The sequence below is a fragment of the Epargyreus clarus genome, unplaced genomic scaffold (assembly GCF_041222505.1).
Source record: "Epargyreus clarus isolate Ecla_fem2 unplaced genomic scaffold, WU_Ecla_fem_2.2 ptg000005l, whole genome shotgun sequence".
NCBI lineage: Eukaryota > Metazoa > Arthropoda > Insecta > Lepidoptera > Hesperiidae > Epargyreus > Epargyreus clarus.
Genome location: NW_027332213.1, coordinates 3,848,688 through 3,866,888, shown reverse-complemented (window position 1 = coordinate 3,866,888; position 18,201 = coordinate 3,848,688). Strand labels below are relative to the sequence as shown.

At 36.2% G+C, this 18,201-nt stretch overlaps 1 protein-coding gene across 2 annotated transcripts in view; it reads left to right on the top strand.

The window, feature by feature from the left end:
- The first annotated feature begins 13,258 nt into the window (after positions 1-13,258).
- The window catches only part of LOC140757957 (C3 and PZP-like alpha-2-macroglobulin domain-containing protein 8), a 237,607-nt gene continuing 232,664 nt past the window's right edge, over positions 13,259-18,201 (top strand). For both annotated transcript variants that reach the window (XM_073093878.1, XM_073093877.1), the window contains exon 1: positions 13,259-13,456. The gene's annotated coding sequence lies outside the window, so the exon portion shown is untranslated. The remainder of the gene's footprint in view (positions 13,457-18,201) is intronic.

The following is an 18,201-nucleotide window of genomic DNA, read 5'->3' as shown; positions in this document are numbered from 1 at the left end:
GATAAATAAAACCAAAGAGAGTCTTAATGAACTCCCTGTAAACTGCCCGACTTCCATCTAGACCACTGGAGTCCGACATTAAGATTCCACCGAATATTTTTTACAAATGACCGAGAAGTTTTAACGGGCAAAGTTTTCAGAACTTTCGGCTATCTTGGATTTTAGTGACTCATAAATAAGGTAATTATTTTGATGACGAACAAAAACTCGAAAACAACAGAAATTAAGTGCTTTCTATTTTTCGACCAAAATATTATTGACGAATCTATAACAATTGGTTTTCTTTCCTCTTACATTATGTCAAGTCACTCAGAAGTACCGAAGACGATAGCATCGAAAGATAGAAAGAAACAAAATAATTTGATTGTTTCTTTCAAGTCAACGGCGGGTTAATTACTTAAAAAATATGTTAGAAGTCAAATACTAATTAAGATGACATGTTCCAATCAAATTTTTAATAAGCGGAAAATCAATTCTAGTCCTATTTCACAGTAGAGTCATTGTAGTTCTTGCGTGTAGATCTTGATAGATCATCGTGAGAATGATTCTTAGACTACGCTTTTTATTTTGTTTTTTAATGATTCTACAATTAATACACGGAAGTAAGTAAAATACACTACAATTTAAAATAGGTATTTCTGCCTATTAACAGTAGTGTCAAGCGCTACTGTGTTCTGGTTTGAAGGCCACACCCTTCAAGGAGACTTTTCCGAGACGTTCCAGCTTAGTCCTCAGGGGAAGCGGCGTTTTAGTGACCGACCTCAGGAAGGTGTGAACCATCTTATCCGTGGTTGATTACATATGTCTATGGGCGGCAGTAACCATTTACCATCAGGTGGACTACATGCTCGTCTACTGCTCCTATATTACACATAAAAAAGATCGAAGTCGTATGGATTTGCCGGGGAGGTACCACCGTCACGCCTATTTCTAGCATGAAGCAGTTCTTACGTTTCGGTGCCAGGCGTGGACGCTGATTGACTGACATATGACACCATCTAAGTCCTCAGGCATGGCAACATATTTGTGATCGACATCATGTAGACAGCTGTACTATAAAGAGTTTTCAGAGATATCGATGGGCGGCAATCATAACTTGTGGACTATGAACGTTGAACAATACTGGATCTACTACTTTTATAATAATAATAATAAAATCATTTATTCGCAGTTGTAGCCACATGCACACATACATACAAATAAAAAATAAAAACACAGTGATATAAAAATAGACAACACAAAAAAGAAATGATAATTAAACACAATAAAACCTACTCGTAAAACAAAGTATAAAAAATAATAACTTAAAAACAATAACATAAGAATTTTGACAAGTGTGCTGCAGCATAACACCGCGAAATGGGCCGAACTCAGCAATGCCATTGCTGGCGACACCGCACAATGATGCTGATTTTCAGTCCGCCCGTTGTTTTGGGGCAACTCGTACGACCGTACGCGCATCCCATCGGCACCAAATTATAAAAACGGCACCAAATGATAGAAGCTATCCAAACAGTTACAGTGAACAGCGGTTATATCGAGTTTTTAACATTAATTAAGACTTTTCATTGTGCTGTCGTAAAATCTTTATTTGTTTCAGTTGATTATGACTATTTCTTCAACCCTCTACGCTCCAAAAAGATACTGAATTGCTCCAGTAAAGTCGATGAGACCGATTGTAAATTGAAATGCAGTGTGGGATTAGGATTATGTTTAAATAACGAATGTTATTGCTTATCGTTGAAGCAGATGGAAAATGAAGACAAAGGTACGTGTTACTATAATAATGATTATAATTTTGAAATCGTTTTTGTAACGAATCCCACAAAAACAGAAATTGAGTTTGCTAATGATTCATAAATCTATAATTAATATACCTATACGTATATATATAATGAATGAATATTTTGCATACATTGCTGGATTTGAAATCGTTTTTTTTATATATATGTTATTATTTTTATATTATTTATTAATCGTTCGAATGATTATTGTGGTTTGCTATGACAGACAATGAAACGAATCAATTAATGATTTTATAGGATTGTAAACGACGTATTGCAACGATTTAATAGCGATGCAATCGCAAAAACACTGAGGTACAGTCAGCTCCATAAAAATATGAGCAGACGAAAATTTAAAAAATATGCTTGGCTGTACAGGTATTTTTGAAACCATAATCTGTTCATCTACTTCTGGAGCTGATTGTACAATCGCAATACTGTCATTACATGTGTCACACTACTCTATGTCGCTGAAAGAAGTCCACGTGGACCAATTCCTATTCCTAAACTTGAATTTGCTATTTTTAAATATTAGTGAAGTCGGTTAAAAATAACTTAATAAATAATAATTTGTTTGAATATAGATGTCAGAAAGATTGCCCATGTTATACTACAGAAACGTAGAGGTAATCAGCCATCTGATGATTTCGAAGGCTACAACGTGTTATTTGGTAAGTTTGTTATAAATGATAGCTGATAGATATATATTTATTTAAATACAATATTAACTTGATTTTTAAATAATTTTGTCATAAACGTGGTATAGGTACTCATATGAGGCAGAATGCCTTTTTTTTTGTTTACGAGGGGGAAACCTTCAGAAGGTACCCGATGCCGTGGGAGCGACACAGGGTTATGTGGGACTCTTACCGCATGAAAACCCCCCCGGTGGCCTTCCTCGGCGCTGCGCAGAGGACTCCGGGATCTCCAAAGGAACACAGCCGGAGTCCTCTCAGCGCCTTGCCCCGTCGGGCTCCGCCCAGGTGAGCTTGATGCTCGCCACACAGTCTGGTGCGTACGACGGCATGCGACCACACATAACACCGTTCTTCCCAGGAACTACAGTGATAGAGGCATTCTGACCTAGTAATCAACGAACAACGCATGTGTGGCTTATGACTGCAATTCTACCTGGGGTATATTACATATGTCCATGCAGTTGTTATTCCTTACCATCGAGTAAACTGCATATCGACTGATACTCTTAGAATATACAAAATGCAAACATTGTAAGTGGAATAATTGTACACTTGTATCAGGGAAGTAGTAAAAAAGTAAAAAGTTGGCTTTTTTGTTTCTTGCTCACTCATGATAGAGAATAAGCAAGAGGTGAACAGGAATATATCCGTTTTGGATTACAATTACTATTGATACAACATATAAATATCTTATCTGAATGTTTCTTTTTACAGAGCCAAAAAACAAAGAGAAACTCGCAGATCAACCAGTTTCAGAATACTTGGACCCATTGCTTTTGAACCCCAAGCCCCTATTACGTCACCACATCGCCCACTTCTGTCCAAACCTTCAAGTAGCCAGAACCTGTATTAGAACCTGTATGAAAGAGGGGAAGCCGGCGTTCTGTGGTAAAGACCACGTGTGTTACTGCGGTCATCGGTACGCACAGACGGATAAAGATGAGAGTGTCAATGCTTCCAGTGTATATTCTGAGTTTCATGATATGTACGAGAAATACTTCGGCCCGAATTATAAGCAACAAATTGAGGTGTAATGACTAATATCGGAAGTTATATCGATTAAAAAAAGTGTAACGTGTGTTATACGATATCTCATCTGTCAATGTGGCTTGGCTTTAAGCCCATTTTCATTAATAATTGTACGTTATTCTTAATTTATAGACATCATTATAAAATGTAAAATAAGTTTGAATTTTGTCTGTACAAATAAATCAAGGTTGTTTAAAATCTAAATTACATTGATTCAGCCACTTCCAAAATCGACATCATATACCTTTAGTAACAGTAAATATGTAGTTTTAAATTTACATGAAATTGGTCTCCTCAAAAAGGATGCTAAAAGAGCCACTTCTTCATTATGCGATGTATTGGTAAATCCTCTGGCAGTAAATATCTATAAGCGACGTTGACCACGTTCCATCGGAAGTTTATTGCTAGGTATAAAAATCCTGTTATTTCATGTTTTTCTCAATGCACCAAAAACTGGATTACCTGCAATATATGGCTTTTGATAGCCGTGTCGTCATAAATTGCCAACAGAGTCTCTCTTCTAGTCAAAAGCGAAGTCAGTAGTGGACTTGGAATATTGGATTTCATAGAACATTTCCTTTTTTTTCTTAACGAGGGGAAAACCTTCAAAAAGTACACGACGACGAGCGACGACGTGGGAGCGACGCCGGGTTATGTGGAATTCCTACCGCACTAAAATCCCCCCGGTGGCCGTCCTCAACGCTTGTTGGAGAACTTCGGGATCTCCGACGGAACGCAACCGGAGAGCAGATTTCGCTCCTCCCACATTTGGTGTTCCCGACGGTATGCGACCACACATACCGCCGTCCTTCGCGGGGTAGCTTACTGGACGGTTCGAGCTCCCACTCTTGCTGTCCGCAACCCTGGAAGCCCCCTTTTAGTCGCCTCTTACAACAGGCAGGGGACAACAGGCAGGCTCTTACAACCATAGCCCTAGTCCCGGAACTACAGGGATATCATAGAACATTACCTACAATTATTTTTCCTATACATGTGTTCAACTAAAATGTTACACCAAGACCCAGATTCACTAAAAACCTAAAATATATCCTGTATCCTGTCTCAGTTTGATAGTTCATGTCGTCAGTTGTTTTTGCAACGCATGTCAATATGTCCCTACAATAGCTTTGTCGTTTCGACACCACGATACAGTACACTCACTGAACTGAAAAGATAAACCAATACAGTGGTTCACTACAATGACGTTCAAAATTGGTGACACGAACCCATGCAACGGGGCCGGGGGGTCAAAATTGATATATGTCGGACGGTCACAAAAACAGAGCTGAATAAACAAAAACATGAGGTTAACTATAAATTTAAAAGTGGTAGAACCCTTTATGGTTCGACTACAGTGACACCACCGCCACACCATTTCTTAATAACAACAGTGTTCAATACTGCTGCGTTTCGGTTTTAAGGAAGTGGTAAGGGAGACATATTTATTCAAGACGTTCCAACAGAGTTCTCAGGGCTAGCAATTCATCATTGGCCAACCTCATGTAGGAGTCTAATCTTATCTGGGGTTGATTACAGAGTTCATGGGCGGTGCCTGCCACTTACCAAAAGCTGGACTGTATGCTCGTCTGCTACTCTTCATAACTACCATTCGATTTAGTTCCTAAGTTAAATATAACTACTTTTGAAATCACACAAATTTTATTAAAAAGTATAAAATAGATTTATCTTCAAATAAAATGAAAAGAAAATCCTAAGCTTTGCATTTCCTTACAATTTCAAGACCTAGGTAGAATATTTTAACCTTTTATCTTTGCACTGAAAAATTCTCAGGACGGTTTGAAAAGAAAATTTGCTGAACCACTTAAGATTTGAAACGTAGTGATTTCATCCTATCTTAATATTATTGAAGTATTACGGTTCCGACTTAGCTGAGTTTTTATGAATGGCTGTGTTTGTATGAAAGTCGTCATCAACCCATTACTGTCTCACTGTTGGGCACGGGTCTCCTCTCAGAGTAAGAGGTTCAAACCATAGTCCACAGCGTTGGACAAGTGCAGATTGGTACACTTCATACCCTTGAAAGTTTAAAAAGAATCATGTAGGTATTATGAGGATGTTTTCCTTCTTTGTTAAGCAACTGACAATTAGTTTTAACACGTATAACTTTGAACAGTCAAAGGTACGTAGTTAGTACGTACGGTGTTAACAACCTGAAAAGTTTCAAACGACTAGGCTATTATTCTGTGCTGAATATGTGAAAGGTCAGTATGAAAAAAATACAGGAATTCGGCTGCAATTTTTGCACCGTGGAATATTTGAATAATGCGTCGGATATTATTCATTTCCAAAGTTATTTTTTATGTTTCTACCGATGCTCACTTGTCTCACATAGAACGTTGAAAAGAATCTTTCGTTGCACGATATGCAAAAAGTTTTTTTAACCAAAACTGGCTCACTTTCCGGGGATTCCGTAAACCGCAAATCATTGTGCTTAAAAATCTAAATATATAGGTATAGAGGAGGTATTTTTCTTATTTACTAAGTTTTTATTAACGTGACATAATTATATTTATTACATAGTTTTCATTTTGTGGTACTATAGCTGTACCTAAACTGAACGGTTGTCTGAATGGTCGTCGTGGATATTGGTAATATTATTGATGATCTAATTGCCTTTGTTATGTAAAACACAAAAGTGTTTTAAACATGGTAGAGCCAGTATAGTTCGACTTTTATATGAGGCCGTGCGTTTGCGTCTACTTCAGATATCCTTTATGTGAAGTAGGTTATAGTTGTTCATTTCATAAACTGCGTGCATGTTTCCTACTTCAACCGGACAAAAAATTACAAATATCGTATGGAACACAATTGAAAATAAAGCAATATTACGACGAATTCACTTGTAAAGTAGTAACTTATATCACTTTTGGTGCAGGGAACTCCTAACAAGAAAATGTAACCATTTGACAGTTGTCACTGTTATCCATCTGTCATCTATTTTCGTGTTTGAAAAATATTAAAAATGTAGTTTTTAGATCATTTACGAATGAAACGATATTTCTTCGCACTTTTTCTTCGATTTCGTATCTTAACTGCGCATGTCGGCATTGTTCCGCGCAAATTACACCATGACAACCATTAAACGGCTGACAAAATGGTTAGCCGTATAAGTCATTTAATGGCTTCCTTCAATTACAAGGCGATGAGATATCTTTATTAATCTATGGGTAAGGGAGACATATTTATCCAAAGCGTTCCAACTTAGTCGTCCATCGGCGGCAGTAGCCATTTACCATCAGGTGGACTGTGTGCTCAATTGCTCCTTCAATATTAGCTTATAGTGTGACAGCTGCCTTACCCTCAGTTTCCAGTCGCAGATGTGCGTGCGTGAGAAATGACGCGGGAACGAATTTAATTTATACGAGCTGATGAAAAATTTGAGGCCATCACTTTGAACTGTACGTAGGCTTTACTTCAGAATTCTTATTAAAGAATGTTAATCAGACGTGTTTGTACAAAAATGTAGATTTTAATTTTATTATAATACTTACTAGGATCGTCTGGAAATTTATTTTTGTTTGCAAAATTCAAAAGATAATAATTTGTAAAGAAAAATTGACTACTTTTTGATAATAATAGATTTTCCATGTAAATTAATTATCACTACCTCCACTGAGCAGCTAAAGTTGTCCGTCACTGTTTAGCGAAGGACAACTGCACGCTTGAAAATTAAAAAAAGAAAGGTATGTGAAGTCTAAATTTGCAGTGGATTATGGTTTAAGCCCTTCTCTTTGGGAGACATGTGCATTGTGCATGTGGGAATGTGATTGGCAATCTTAAAGAGAAAGATGATACTGGCTGGATGAGATGAATAAAGAACTAGGTGTAATGGGCCTTGAGATAACACTTTGCCCTGCAGTGGCCCGATAGAGGTGATGTCACGATGATAACAACTGCTTCTGTATTATAACAGCTGTCTTAAACGTTGTGTTCTTATGTAAAGGGTGTGGTAAGTAAAGACATTTAGATGAGGTTTTTCAGGTCTACCAGACCTAAATAACATTTAAAATATTTTTATTAAATTTTACACTAAATCATCGAATCATCTTGAATACGTTGCAAAAGTCAGCGAGGCGTTACTTTTTGTGGTATCATTTTTTTATTTACTTATTTAATAAGTTTTTGTACATAAAAAAGATAACAATACAGAAGAGATAGAAATGAAGTACAAAGGATTGCTTATTCCAAAATGGAATTTCTTCCAGCAACCCTGGGACATGAATGTGCACACGAAAGGCAAAATTAGTGTGCAAAAACAAAAAAAAATATGTATACTGAACCTACTTGTTAACTCATTATTATTTTATCATTAACGGTAGAAAAAAAATTAGATACGCTTATTCCTGTTTGTATGTCATTTATAACCATATCATATCTACATCCAGTCCTTTCTAATACCCATAACATAATCAAATTCGTACTCGTCCCAACAGGATCAAAATACGCATTTCAATGAACACACATACAAATAGATTGGAATTGTGAAGTTTGGACGCAAAACATCGCACCCTTCATATTACCATTAACATTGTTAGCTCGGATAGCCCTTTGTATTACCGTTCTGGCAACTATCGCCAATATTTCGTAGGTACTAAAGGTCATAATGGTGTAAACAAACCCCATATAGAGTTTACACAACGAAACTAAAAGTCGATTTGATTAAGCGCTCACTTTTCAAACCCATTGTTATTCCTGTTCGAATCATGTTATAGTTGGTAATGGAATACATTTGTTATTTTGCTGCTTGATTCTGACAGAACCCTTATTAAAACGTGTTTTTGAAAGGGAAGTTGAAGAACGGAACGATATTTCGGGTTTTTGTTTTTGGTAATAATAAAAGATATTATGATCGTCTAGACGACTAATTGAAGGTGGTAGAACACTTTGTGGTCCGACTCTGGAGGCACCAGCGCCACACCTTAGGCCAGGCGTGGCATTTCTGGCTAATAACAGCAGTGTTAAGTGCTGCTACGTCCCGGTTTGAATAGTGTGGTATGAGATTTATTCTAGACGTTCTAACTTAGTCCTTTGTATTATTAACAAAGATTAGTACCAAATTCAGATCATAGTTCTAGGGACTAGTCAAACTTAGAGACAAAATTTAAAAGTTAAAGTCAAAAAAGTTAAAAGAAATGTAGGAACAGATGATCATACAAACTATGCTGAAATCATAACTCTCAATTCGAGCACAGTTGAAGGCAAATAACCAAAACCCCATCCAAATAGGATCAGTAGTTTTTGAGGAAATCGTAGGCATACAAACATACAAAGCGTTTTTAACCAAAGAGGCGATTCTGTATCCGACATACAACTTCCTTTTTGATTAAAAAACACAAAAAAAAACATGTCACAAATTCGACCCCATGTGGCGCGTCGGTAAACGCCATTATATTAATACGTAACAATGATTGACAGACCCCATGATTCATTTATCCCTCGCCCTGCCAGGGGTTGTATCCATTAGTTGCAGTATTTCACCGTACTTTGATAGTTGCTTTAAAGCCTCCAAATTGAATACGGCATTGTTTTTGACGTTGTAATAAATACCGTCAGCTGGTAAATTAAGTTTTTTTTTCAATTTGTTTGACTGTAAATTAACTGATATTACAACTATTACTTTTTTTAAATTTGTAAGCTTCATTTTCCATTTAATACAAGTATACAAACGTATATTTAACCTTTTAATTAATAGCGACAGCTGCTAAATTAAGTTTTTTTTTTAATTTATTTGACTGTGAAGGAACTGATATTAAAATTGTTATTTTTAAATTTGTAAGCTTGCTATTCCATGATGTACACATATACAAAATATTAATATATTATGTAAGAATTAATATTCATTGAATCTATGTTCTTATCAACGATATACTCTTATTTAGTATCTTGAACATACTCGTAGTTTGAATGTAAAAGTCGTAACTGTGCGACCATGGGCGGATTGGAAAATTGTCTTCATATTTTTGAAATAATTTATTTATATATTCATGTATTATTAGATGTAGTATGAACCGAGTAATACACCTAGTAACAACTTTCTTTTGTTTTAATTTTGTAAGAACTGATCAACAAACGAGATTAGTTTGGGATTTCGGAGAGATTACTTAGAACCAAATTTGCATCTACTCTTAGTAATTACTGAAATGCACAGACTCCGAAAATTCTTGTTATGTACGCATGGCGTTTTTTTTATATAAACACCATTCGCAATAGAAATTTCCACTTCAGCAAGTGCCACATAACCAGTTTTTACCCACAATTCTTGCGTAAAAGATTTCAAATTTATTTGGGTTTAACCCAACATTGGTTATCGGGGCGAAAATATCTAGCTCTAACAGGGGCATATCGTTCCCGGAGCTCGTTGCTCTGCTTTATGTACCGGCAAGTGCTGATAACTTTTAACGGTGTCACTTTACCAACTTTTAGAATACGAGGAATCTTGAATAAGGAATCGCGTAACTTTCCTCTGAAATATAACTTGTTTGGATCAGTTCGTTTGGGCTTTTACCAGAGTTATCTCTTGGGTCTCGTGTGACTAATCGAAGCTTGGTGCTTAGGGCGTTTTGTATACGCTGGCAATGTTTTATGTAGTGTTAACATACTACTAATAAAGACGAGTTAACATGAAACAAGTAAATATTTTTAAACAAAAGCAAGTGTTTTAATTCGAGAACCATATTGGTCAGATTCAGAAGGATTCCAAGTACAATCTCCGGACAGGCAAATATCAGGAAAGTAAACAAAATGTTGTGACATACCTAAATACTAACGGCCACCTGATATCTACTATATTTATAATAGTAAAGTCAATATCATCATCATCATCAACAACCCATTACTGTCCCACTGCTGGGTACGGGACTCCTCTCATAGTGAGAAGGATTAGGTCATAGTCCACCACGTTGGCCAAGTGCGTATTGATAGACTTCACATACATTTGAGATTTTTTTTATGAATCTCTCAAGTATGCAGGTTTCCTCACGATGTTTTCCTAGTAAATAAAGTATAGTGTAATTAAATAAATTCCAAAAAGAAAACAAATCTAACGAATAATTTACTTATGATACGTATGTAGGTTTTCAAACCCATTTTTTTTCTCGAAGGGGCAACCTTCAAATGGTACCCGGTGCCGTGGGAGCGACACGGGGTTATGTGGGACTTTTACCGCACTAAACCCCCCCCCCTCCCCGTGGCCGTCCTCGGGGCTGCGTAGAGCACTCCGGGATCTCCAAAGGAACGCGACCGGAGTCAGGTGACGCGATCAGGTGAGTTTGTATCACCACACCGTCTGGTATATACGACAGAATGCGACCAAACATACCGCCGTCCTTCCCGGGGTCGCTAGCCGGGCGGTTCGAGCGCCCACTCTTGCCGCCCGCAACCCCGAAAGCCCCTTTTAGTTGCCTCTTACGACAGGCAGGGGATACCGTAGCCCTATTCTGGTCCCGGAACTACAGGGACAAGGTTTTCAAACCCTACATAGTTTTCAACTGTAGCGTTAACAGCACGAATTTGTGAAATAGAACAATAAAGCACAAATTCATCCTTTTTTATCTCGGAGGCAGATAAAACTAAAAAGCTTTAAACAAAAATATCGCTATATATTTTCGCTTTCAGAATGACCAAAACGAAAAACACCGATACCCCAATATTCATTATCTGGACAATATATCAGTTGCGTCACGTGACATATGTTTTGTCGGCACTAGGACACTCGCACACGCAGATACGTGACCTAAAAAAACAGACCAGAATAACTATAGCTCTATTTGAATATGAAAAAAGTATATTTTGGTGCTCATCGATCTAACAGCCCTTGGGAATCTATTGTTGAGTGTAAGAGAGTTACAAGGTTTTTATCTGGGAAGGCAGTAACAAATCCATGCAAGAAGATGCTATAGCGATGCTAAGAAATAGTGGTGCCGTTTGTTTTCTTATAAGTTTGATGCAGTTAACTGAATGAGAATGTGATATATACCTGAATTGGATCCTACATTATATATAACACATTGTTTTGTTACTGCTGAAGACCGGGACCACACGCGGGAGCTACACGAAGTCACGTGCGCCACATTCTCTGAAATTTGTCTGCAAATGTCATTAACCTTAAATTGTCTGTATAATTTAAAGTAAGTAATTCCAGGAAGGTCCGCAAGCCACAAGGACAAAGTATAGGAAGTTCCTACTCTAGGTAAGTTAGAGGTACTGTATGCAAAATAAAATATGATAAATAATATGAATAAACATGGACATAATCTTCTAGTGAACTACTGGAAGCATTATTACTACGTAAACAACTGGCAGCTGCTACGCAAACAATAATAGCTAACCCCTTTACAAATAGTCTTTCAGAGAACTATTTACGATTTCCTTTATAAGCGCACTTAGGAATTCCGTCATGGTTTTCAATGTAAACACTCAATGGATGCAGAACAAACATGAACTCCCTAATCAAACAGAGAATAAACCTCCAATGAATATCTTAATACCGAGGCTGTGCCATCTAGCTTTGAGCGACGACTATGTTTTGTGCGCTTGTATATAAACCGTTATTAATAATCAATCTAAACCATTATTGATCTGTCAAAGCTAAAATTAGGCAATTTTTGTGTAGAACATTTTTGGCTATTAAAGTTCGAAGTTTGATTTTTTCTATAATAATCATAAAATTTCGCACTTAGGTAAATTTAGATAAGTCAATTTATAGTATATTAAATATATTGATTACAATCATATAAAATTAATATGTAAGTAGTATGTACTAATTAATTGTAGTTCTCAAAACATAAAGAGGTATAGATAATAATATACTTATATTATCACGTTCTTTTTTTCATTGCACTACGTTGAGGTGGTAGTGTCTTGAAAATAAATGGATTATGTAACTGTTCTTGTAAAAATACCACCCTACCATCCCAATACCAATTATACCAATTTTGTATTAAGGTTGATCGCTACTTAGCTTTTAATTAATGTGCCCGAAATTTAGAAGGGAAATGAATTATCAGGTAGAGCGAAGTACTGCCGGCGTCAGTGGAGTCAATTAGCAAAATAAAACATAATTCATTTCAATAATTCACGGAAGAAACTTTGTCCTTTCTGGCGGTAGCTCGCAATCGTAGCTCTGTCTCTCTCATTGACAGGACATTGAAGCTATGTCTGTCTCACTCACACTTGTGAACAGTATTGCCTAACTTGGGTTGTTATCTCCTTCCTATATTTAAAATGCTTCGGGTTCGGGTTTTGCTCCATCTTGTTTTTTTTATCGTTTTATGACAAATATAGAAATCTTATCAATCGTGTTTTAAAAAGTTTAAATGAAATACACGTAATATAATGCTTAAACTAAGTATAGTAAAATCAACTTGAAAAAGTTATAATAGTTTATGAAACATTAAAAAGAAAACCTTGTCGCAAAACCGTGTTATGAAGTTTAAGTACCATTTTATTTTATAGGTTTTATATTATTTACTTATAGTATTTTAGTTTTTATAAAATAATCTAAAAAATATCAAGTTAGAAATTCAGTTTCTTAACTCATTTAATACTAAAAAAATATATTGTTAAAAAACTAGTCACAATAAAATATAACTATGTATGACGTAAGATATTTATTAGCTCGTACTTTTTAGGAGTAGAGCATATCCCAATCCGCGCAGCCTCAGTTCGATTGGCCACGGATCTCCCCTCGTAGCTCGTAGCAACGTGAGGCTGTCGTTCGGGAGACCGGTTACGCGGCGGACGTCTACGCCGTAGCGCACGTAGAGACCTTGACACGATTAGAACCCCGCCTGTAACGTATTTCGCGATATCTGTAATGTATATTTCAAGTGTAACATTACTTATTTGAACTTTTGAAAGTAATGCGCAGGTTGTAGGACGAGCTGTGATTGTTTTGTGACAGTGCGCGGACACGTGGGGTGAAAGGTAAGTTGGGGAATGTTTGGGGTGATCCTGCTTTGATAAGGGTTTTGAAAATAATTTATTTGTTTTTTTGTTGTTTGTTCAAATGTTTGCGTTATGTAAAGTTTAGTACTTCAATAAATTTTAGAGGGAGCCTCCGTTATAATTTTTGTACTTCAAAATTACGCGTTATTTTATTTTGAAGTCTAAATTACTATAAAATTGATTGAAAACGTGAATTGTTTTGATTTTTTTTTCATAGAAATATTATTTTGTCATTTTATAAGTAAATAATTTAAATTTATCTCACTTTTTATTGAATTACACAATATTTGTCTTGTTTTTATAGTTATCAATCCCGTTTTAAAGAAACATTATTAAAATAAACTAAAAGAGTATTATACTCAATTTACGTAAAAATACCAATATTTTAAGACTTTTAAGAATAAAGTAAAATTTTAACAACCTTTGGAATCTTATTTTTATCCTATTTTGTGTTGCAGAAGTCGACCTCTATTTATTTTGTTAACATTATTCTTTTCAGCTACAATATTCGAGCTTAGCATAATACATCACAATACATCATCAACCATTACTTATACATTATAAAGATTTAAATAAACTTTCGGGTTTATCGCAATGAAACTTTTTAACTTAATTATATTTTAACATTGAAATACACACATGACGAAAAGCCTCAATGGCAAAAATAAACGAAGTGACAGTAGAGCTTTTGCTACAGAATGTAAATAAGTCCTTATTTGGAGTTTATGACAGATGTCCATGAGCAGCAGTAGCCACTTAATAACAGGTGGACTGCATGCTCTTCTGCTACTTCTACATATAAAAAAACTAAACAGACGGGCGATTGAGAGACGAAAAGCCAATCTCAAATTATAAGGATTTGAACATTTTACTTAAAAATTACCCGGATTTACTCAACGTTCTAGTACATCAAAGCTATCCTGAAACCCGGTCAAGGCGAGGTATGTACTTTGCACATCCGTTTAGGTGCTAAGTTTCAGCTCAGACGTACATAAAAAGCTCCGGCAGTGAAAGCTAAACAGAGCTTTGAACGTGCCTACATTTAGATTATGAAATGTTTCATAGACTTTTCTCCGGATGCAAAATTTGCTTTTGCTAGTCGCACAAATAGATAATTAGATTTTCTCTTACTGAATGTCGGTGCAATTATCAAGAAATTTACTGAAAAGTACCGTAATGGAACATGGAAGAAATTAAGTAGTTTAATTTTTCTATTCAGTTTAAAATTCTTAGTTTGTCTTTGTGATTCATCTTACCCGACCCGCCTGATATGCGTGGCGGAGGGGTTACCATACCGGTATTGCAAAGGGTTTTGGGTTCGATCCCCGGCCAGACTGATATCAAAATTAATTTATGTATGTTGGTGTATTTCTCTTTGTGTTAGTCCATGGCACCCACAACGTAGGGAATCCTTATGTGGGGCTATGAGTGTAGAAAGCTTCGTGTAAATATTTTATAAATATAGTACACATTGTGAGGATGTTCTCACACTACAAATCAAATAAAATTTATACCAGCAGTGTTAAGCGCTGCTGTGTTCCGGTTTAAAGGGGGTGGTAAGGGAGACAGACTTTTCCGAGGCGTTCCAGCTTAGTCCTCAGGGGTAGCGGCGCATCTGTGGCCGACCTCAGGTAGGAATATCTAATCCTATCTGGGGTTGATTACAGATGTCCATGGGCGGCAATAGCCACTTACCATCAGGTGGACTGCATGCTCGTCTGCTACTCTTATATTATAAAAAAAAAAAAAAACAATATTTGCACGTTTTAGGGTTCCACATCCAAAGCGTGTCAAGGGATTTTTAATAGGCGCCGCTGTCTGACTGTCTGTCACAGGGCTGTAACTCTTGAGCCATAATAGTAGACAATTAAAACCTACATTTTTATTATTATTCTACTCCCACGTGAAGTATTACAGCCAATGTGTAAAATAAAATAGATAAAAAATAAGGGAGGTTTCCATACATACAGAAACATATTTTTTAATTGATCTTTACAATACCATTATTTATAACAGTGCCACGGAACACTTCGTGTGCAAGTCCGGCTCGCACTTGGCTGGTTTTATAGTTAGTGTACACTTGTCATTCAAAGAGTCGATACACAAAATCTTAAAAGACTTTCCAACTTACTTGTCGGTTCGATCGCATTTGACCGCTTTAGGCTACGTAACCAGTTTCTAACAAATTAATCCTGTATAAAGACATAAAGGTTAAACAACCTGAATATAAAAACAAAAACGAAAATATATTGAAGAGAAAACCTATTTATTACCGACGTCGAAAATTATAACCCATTATCGTTAAATTATTGTTTCGTTGCCGGTAATTAAGGGGATTGGATCGTTACGTTTCGCCGTATCATTGATTAAACTTTGAGAAATTCTTTGGGAAAATGAAACTTCGACGTATTAATCTAACAATGAACAATTCATTGCTCTTTCGATAGCTGTAAAGGTGGCTAACAATTAAAAGTAACTTTTAGATACTAACAAATTTTCAAAGTAGTTATATTAAATCCGATTCTGTGTAAATTGTAATTTATCTGCAAATTTGCTACGGTGGATACGATCGACGGCTGGATGGGTGACCGCTGGTGACTGAATTTCATGTGCACTGTGCTTCGCAAGGTATAAGTAGAGGGTCCCGATTGTTAGGAGATAGAAGTCGGTAAACTTTTTCGGAGGACTTATCATTTCAAAAATATCCAAAACGAGGTGGTCCGTATAGTAGTTTTTTTAAATATTCATATTAATAGATTTAAGTGGCGACCGCCACCCATGAACATCTGTAATCAACCCCAGATAAGATTAGACTCCTACCTAATGTCGGCCACAGATGCGTCACTACCCCTGAGGACTACTGGAACGCTTTGGATGAGTATGTCTACGCTACACTACCCTTTATGCTTCCCCAGTTATGGACTAGCTCGTCCAGCAGCCTGACAAAAATGGGTTGACAATCAGGCTAGTCAAGTCTACGTATACTAACAATTCTTCTACATTTAATCTCTCCTAGCGTGCGTGGTCTCCGAATTAATATTTTTTCTTCACGCATGAAGGTCGAGTGTGTCGTCGCACTGTTTATTACCACATATGAAATATTATGCCCTATCACGTCACGAGCCCTTACGTAATCAGGACAAGAGATAGAAAAACAAAGATATGTTATAGTTATGTAATGTATAGAACGAAGGTCATATTTCTGAGGAAGGAAATTGTTTTTGTACCGTTTGCCGGCACTTTTCTTATTTTATACGAGTTGTCGGCGCAGTTCAATAAAGGTTTTGCCCTTAACGGATCGTTTGCTTGCGGATTAGGGTTTTATTGTAACACCGCTATTATAATTGTGTTAATGCGATACCATCTGAATTGAATCGTCTGTCCGTTTCCAAAAAAATCCAGTTTCCAAAAAAATGCTATTTTCTAAGCGCATTGTATTTAAAAATTTGAAAACAAAAACTTTATAATATGAAATTTTAAGGAGCATCACAATGAAATCAAGCGAAAAAACATATAAAAGCTTAGACTATAAACCAAGAATTTAAAAGTAAAACAGAGAACATATCACAAAAACTTATTTAATTATGCAGTCTTTTTCCGAACTGAACCATCCGGAAATTCGTTAGCAATAGCGCAGAAAATCAAGCGCGACGTTCCAGCACAAATGTATTCAGATTATAATGATAAGAGCGAGTAAAAAGATTCGTTTATACTATAGGTATAGACTAAGGGTCAAATAGTAACAGATCACAAAACTAAGCAAACCGAAAACCTCATTCAATTATGTGTCCGAAGCACTTTGTCAATGTGATCTGAACCGCCCGAAGGGCATAAAAAATTCAAGCCCGAGTTTTTGAGACTATTTGGATTATTATCATGATTATCTTATCAGATGACTCAATCATATGGAAATGTTACGAGATTGAGAAAATAAACTACGCATCAGTTTTGCTATAGGTATAGTCTGAGAGTCGTTAAGTAAAACGGAGAGCAGACAGTAAGTAGGTCACAAAAAATGTTATTGAAGTACTCGTACTTTGTAATTTCCACTCAAAGAGCGTGAAGTTTTCGCAACTACTGCTATCATCATTAGATCAAAATATACGCATTAGTTGTGATATAAGTATAGACCGAGGGTCGTTAAGTAAAACAGAGGATAGATCACAAAAAACCCATTCAATTATGCAGCCGAAGCACTTTGTCTACGGACGATAAATTAAATAAATAGGCCCGTAAGTTTTTTTATTGGAGTTTTGTTAGGCTTTGTTTGCTAAACATTTAGCTTATTTATTTTTTCAAAGAAAAATATTAACTTTGTAATTTTGGCTTAAACCGTCCAAAGTACAATACATTTTTTTTCAGCTGCGGAGATTTCGCAACTAGTCGTATTATATTCATTGGATCGACTAGAAATATACGTGTTAGATGTTATATAGGTATATACAGAAGGTCTTTAAGTAAAACAGAGGATAGATCACAAAAACACATTTAATTATGCAGCCGAAGCACTTTGTCACTTCGACCCGAACCCCAAGTGCGTTTGACCCGGCGTAAAAAATTCAACGGCGAAGTTTCTGCCCAACTTTCTTCACTCATAATAATGAGATCGGGCGAAGTGACTTTGTACCTAGAAGTCGATAGGTCTACGGACGATAAATTAAATAAATAGGGCCGTAAGTTTTTTATTGGAGTTTTGTTAGACTTTGTTTGCTAAACGCTTAGCT